Source organism: Emys orbicularis, chromosome 2 (assembly GCF_028017835.1).
Source record: "Emys orbicularis isolate rEmyOrb1 chromosome 2, rEmyOrb1.hap1, whole genome shotgun sequence".
In the NCBI taxonomy this organism is placed as follows: Eukaryota; Metazoa; Chordata; order Testudines; family Emydidae; genus Emys; species Emys orbicularis.
Window position 1 is genome coordinate 255,631,361 of NC_088684.1, and position 6,514 is coordinate 255,637,874.

A 6,514-nucleotide genomic window follows, 5' to 3' on the forward strand; every position below is an offset into this window, starting at 1 on the left:
GGGAGATAGAAGGTTTCACAATTTAAGAACCAGCTTTTATAAAACTAAATTAAAAGTTTGTAAAATTGTGTGAAATCAGATAGATTCATAGTTTCCAAGTCCAGATGGAACCACTGTGATCATCTAGTCCAGGGGTGGGCAAACTTTTTGACCCGAGGGCCACATCTGGGTATGGAAATTGTATGGTGGGCCATGAATGCTCACAAAATTGGGGGTTAGGGTGCAGGAGCGGGGGAGGGCTCCGGCTGGGGGTGCGGGCTCTGGAGTGCGGCTGGGGATGAGGGGTTGAGGGTGCAGAAGGGTGCTCCAGGCTGGGACCGAGGGGTTCGGAGGGCAGGAGGGGGATCATGGCTGGGAAAGGGGGTTGGGGTGCAGGAGGGGATCAGGGATGCAGGCTCTGGGCGGTGTTTACTTCAAGCAGCTCCCAGAAGCAACGGCATGTCCCCCCTCAGGCTTCTACATGGGGGCGTGGCCAGGTGGCTCTGTGCGCTGCCCTGTGCGCAGGCGCCGCCCCTGCAGCTCCCATTGGCTGCGGTTCTCTACTAATGGGAGCTGCGGGGGTGGCGCTTGGGGCAGGGGCAGCATACAGAGCCCCTTGGCTGCCCCTATTTATAGGAGTTGGAGAGGGAACATGCCACTGCTTCTGGGAGCCGCGTGGAGTGGGGCAAGCCCCCTATCCCTCTCCCCAGCTGGAGTGCCAGAGCGGGGCAAGCCCCAGACCCTGCTCCCCAGCGGGAGCTTGAGGGCTGAATTAAAATGTCTGGAGGGCCGGATGCAGCCCCTGGGCTGTAGTTTGCCCACCCCGATCTAGTCTGACCTCCTGTATAACACAGGCCATACAACTTCCTCACAATAATTCCTTTCGAACTAGAGCATATCTTTTATAAAAAATAGTTTATGTTTAAGTTTAGGATACAGCTGCTGTAACTTGAATTTTGTAGTAAAATAAAGATAAATTTTAGTTTTAAGTGTTTCTCATTTTTATGTTTATATTATTTTATTTTGGGGTAAATTACTATTCCCAGGGGTAAAACCTCCTAAATCTGCTAGTGTTAAGTAGAAAAATGATTTTTATGGACCAAACAGATATGCAGGCATGGACAATACACATTGTATTATAAACATGTTTCATTATTGTAAGTATCAGAAAACAGATTGTTTTGAAAATGAACATGTTTAATATTTTCTAATTCATTGCATTAAGCATTTTAGTCAGTACCTTTTCAGATTAAATCCAATGAGATAATTACAGAGCACAAAAAGACCTTTTCACCATTTCACTTTTTTTTAGTAATTTATTCATGAAAACCACAGCAGATGAAAAGACCAGTGTCTCAAAGCCTGTGCTGCTGTGAATGACAGCATTGTGACTCAGCTTACTGTGAAGCTAGCTGTAGATCCCTCTCTCTCTCTGTGTACACTATGGTTTCATCTTTACAACTGACAAAGCAGAGAAAGTGTAAATACTAGAGCAGGCTGGGAAATTGGTTCCTCTAAGCCCCATTGGGAAATTTCAATCTTTCATCAAAACAGTGAATGCCAGAAAATAGAGGGGCGGGGGCTTGGCAGCCAAAAATTTTTTTGCACAAAAACTTTCTTGTTATTGTTATTGGGTTGGGGTTTTTTTACTTTGTTTTGCTCATGCTCTCTCTCTCTCTTTCTCTCTCATACATACACACACACACACACACACACACACACACGAAAAACAGACACTGTGAACATTTGTTTATTGGAATACTCAATTTTCTGTAGCAAAACAGTTTGATGGGAATGATTTGATAAGCCTAGTAATTCCTAGGTTTTAGTACTTTCCTTAAAAGGGTAACTAAATTTCGGAGACTAGGAATTTTGGACTCCTAAGTGATCTTCACCCAGGGAAACTTTCCTAAGCACTTGCTAATTTTGTGCATGTGATGAATAGCCAGGGACTAACTCAAACACTTAAAGCTGAGCATGTATCTTCAGTTATTTTTAAAAATCAGGGTCCATGAGTACAGATCTGAGGAGGACATTTTTAGGAAAAAAATCGTAGGGTATTTTAGGATCATCATGTAAAGGGCAAAAGTCAATAGAAACAGAGGGAAAAAGGGGGCAAAAATCAAGGCCTGAAATTGAACTGAATGAACTGGGGCAGTATAGATTATGTTTGGCTGAATCCAAACTTCTGGATTTTGGCCCTCAGTGCATCAACAAGTATCTTTTCTAGTTCTGAAGTAATCTAAAATACCACAACAAAGTAGGCCAGATATATCTTCGCATGGTGTTTTCTGAAGAAGGTTTGTTACGTGTTGGAGGTGATTTACTATAATTAGATTAAGGTTAGTATAGAAAACTGCTAGTCTAACCTGCCTGTGAAATGGCCAAGAAATGTGCCCTGTACATTAAGAATCCAGCACATGCTCTTTCTTGGCCACACAGTATCAGCAGCCTTGAGACGAACATGAATCCTAAGGTAAGAAATGTCTGGGAATTAGAAAACCATTCTTGCCCATTCAAATAGTACAACAAATCTTTTGGACAGATAAAAGATTGAGGGTCTGATTCACCTTAGCTTTGCACTTTGTGTTATCATTTACACCAATGTGGGAGCAAAATTTGGTCCTTATGTTTCCCAATCCCTTACACGTCCTTTATGCTTACTCTATGCTGGGGTCCAGTTTGTTCCTAGTAAAGTTAAGATAGTCTGTGACAGTGCTAACTTCAGCCCAGCTGTCATTGGCCTTTATATGTAGGGTGCATTTATGATACTATATACATTTTCCCCCACAATTATTAAAAGTAACTTTCCTGGTATTTAAAAGACACCTTGGCCCACTATGCTGTAAGAGGACAGATGAGTGTGCTAAAGCATTAAAACTATGTTTTTTTAAAAAGGCAGCAAATGGCAAAATGCAGAGAACATTCAAGCCATTATTTTATAAGTCCCCTTCATAGACTCTCCTTTGAAAGGCAACTATTCTCAGAGGGAAATGGTTCAGGCTGCATTAAATGGCACAAAGCAATTTGTAAAAAAAAAAAAAAAAAAAAATCTAAATGATCAATTCTGTATCAGAGGGATGACTAGCAAAAGAAAAAGGCAGCCTCAAATAAAAGGCTGTTGCTGATGTTTAAAGGAAGATTTATTTAAAGCAGTCTGTTAAAGAAAATATTAAGTACTTAAATATAGACAGACTATATTAGAAGTACTACACGGTGTATGTAACAAAAAGATCTTTGCACATTACAGTATGAATTGAAAGAGTGCATGCACTGAAATCTAATTCTAACCCAGAATAGTCACAACCTCACATATTAGATTGTAGGCTCATTATTTCCAGGAGCATGATTGTGGTATTCAGGCAGCATATGCAGGTTTTTAAAAGGTTAAATCTACTGTATGATGAATTATGATTATTAGGCCAAATACAGCTCAGTAACACTGGTGTGAATCAGAAGTACGAATCTTTGAATTAAGAATATTCATTACAAATGTAGCCCCTTTGTACATTTATGCATCATTCACAAGCTTATCTAAATTTCTTCATATATATTTGTTATTTTATTCACTGAATACATTGGATGAGTAATTTTCAGCATAGGGATTGTTTGTGGACTGTTCACTTATCCTGGAATTTCCAAAGGCATCCATCTCATGCAGGCTTCTTTGGACATCACAGTCTTAGACTATTAGCAGTTTTGGTTGATGTTGTATAGTTGACTACCTAGTCTCATAGTATTGTTTCTGATGCCCGAATAGCTGGCCACAATTTTTTAAACAGCGAATGGTGAATAATGAACAACAAAGTGAATCATGAACTTCCAGTATGAACTTTCTGAATGATTTGTCATTTTTCTAAAGTTTATTAAAATTTTAGGGATTCACAAATGTAATAGTTGCCTGGATTTTAACAAATAAGTCTCCACACGTAGCAGGGAATCAAGCTCAGGGCTCAGATTCATAAGTGAATTAGTAACTAAGTATTTTACTATTCAACCAATTCTAATCTGAATTCCTCTGGATTTACAGAATCTAGCCCACTATCATTTATATTAAATTAACATGGGGCCACTGGATTCTATCCTTTGAAGCTTTTACAGGTGTTTCAGAGTCTATTCTAGCAAGTTATCCTAACAGTTAATAATAATAGTAGTTAGATGCAAAGATTATGTTGAATTTTAGGCAAATAGAGACACTTATTCTTTGCTCACAGGGTTTACAAGTTGAAAGGACAGGTGAAACAATATAGCTACAACAAACCAGAAGAAGGTAACTATAGCATTGCAGTGATTTTTAAATTAATAGGCATGTAACAGCATATATTAGTGCAATCTGACCCTTTTAAAACCTCAAAATATTGACTTTTTTATTCTCTTTTTAGAGAAGAGAAAATACTCAGAACAAAATTTAATTCCAGACAGTGACTTGAAGGTTTCAGCTTCAGATTTTAAGTTTTCCTGAACCACAGGCACAATTTGAAAATAAGTAAATGCCACAATTTCTAAAATAGAAGACTAGATTAGGTAATCCAATTACTTTGTCTTGAACAAAAAAAAAAGAAAAGTCAGAAATGACACAAGAACACTAACTTCATCCCAATTCAGCAAAACTTTTAAGTCCTATAGACTTTTATTTTTGATTTAAATAACTAAAAAGATGCCTATCCAAGGCTTTAGTTCTCCTAACATAATTAATACAATTAAATCAGTATGGTCAGTTCAACAAGAACCCAGCCAGATACATAAGAGAACTCATTTCCACCTTTTCACTCTTAGAAGCACAGCCTCCATGTTTTCTAAAAACCCCTATGTAACCATGACTTAGTGGGTCACAACTGAGGATGCCAAATTCAGGACGAGCTGCTGAGAAATAGGGCAAACACAACCCAAAACTGGTGGCTATTCTTTTATAAGATATACCAAACCAGCCACAAAAGTAAACTCCTGTTTCACCACACTGGCTAACAAGACAACATAAAGGCAGATTCCTCAGGCATTCCAGTTCTTATATCACTACCAAAAACACTGGATTTAGAGACGACTGGTTCTTTACAACCAGTCTCATCAAATAATAGGTTCTTCCAATCCCAAAGGACCAGCCACACATCCAGATCAATATATAACTTAGATCTTACCCCAAAATCATGCTGGTGCCAATCCTTTAGTATCTAAAATCTAAAGGTTTATTCATAAAAAGAAAGAAAGAAAGGTAAGAGTTAAATTGGTTAAAGGAATCAATTACATACAGTAATGGCAAAGTTCTTGGTTCAGGCTTGTAGCAGTGATGGAATAAACTGCTGGCTTAAGTTAAGTCTCTGGAATACATCCACAGCTTGGATGGGTCATTCAGTCCTTTGTTCAGAGCTTTAGTTTGTAGCAAAGTTCCTCCAGAGGTAAGAAGCAAGATTGAAGACAAAATGAAGGTGTTTCCAGGGCCTTTTATAGCCTTTGCCATGTGGAGGGCATCCCCTTGTTCTTACTGTGGAAAATTACAGCAACAAGATGGAGTTTGGAGTCACATGGGCAAGTCACATGTTCATGACCAATTTCGCTCAGTCATTGCAGGAAGCCATTACCTACACTCCAGACAGCAGGTTTACATGACAGTCCACTCAGTGTAGATGGATGTCTCCCATGGTCCATTGTCAACCACGTGTTTCTTAATGAGCCACTTAATTTGAATAGTCCCTCCAAGATGTGCTGGCTAGCTACCTTGTGGTCGGTACCCCAGGAGCAAACATTTGAAATCCAGGTATAGAGCCAATACTTATAACTTCAAATACAAAAATGATACATGCATACAGATAGCATAATCATAACCAGCAAATCATAACCTTTTCAGAGACACCTCACTTGACAATCTTTGTACAAGATTTGCTGCAAATATATAACAGCGGTTGCAACAATGATCTATATGGTCATATTTTAATCAGATAATGTCACACCCTATCAAACAGAAGGCTTTTTCCAGCATGCTCAGAAAGTCACTGGATTTGGGCTATTTTGAAATAAGGGAAGGAAGAGCCAGTTCCAGAGCTTGGAGCCCTGACTGAGATCATCTTGCCTGCCTTTTACCACTGGAGTTCCCACTACTGACCGCAGCTGTGGCAGCATGACATGGAAAAGGAGGTGATCCCTCATTTATTTGCACTGACTTTTGAAAAAAACAAGTTTTTGTAGTTTTATTCAGTAAAATGCATATTTCTAAATATAAAGTAGAGCGCTGACAAACATCAACTGAGCTGCTGAAGACTTGTTATAAAACAGCTTTTAACACATTAAACATAAAAGCAATCTTCAGTTTTTAACATCTATTTTCACTAATACCATCCAATCTACCTGAACATATTACAAAAGGCAATTTTTAACTCTGCTCAGACATAAGTACAATGACAAGTCCTGTCATTGTTGCATCTTAAGTATATTTATAAAAATAATGGCTCTCGCAGCTTAATGACATGGAACAAGCTTTTTCTGTAGATTTGTTTTGATTTATCAACCCCTTTTTTCATGCCAAAGTATAACCTGGGACATA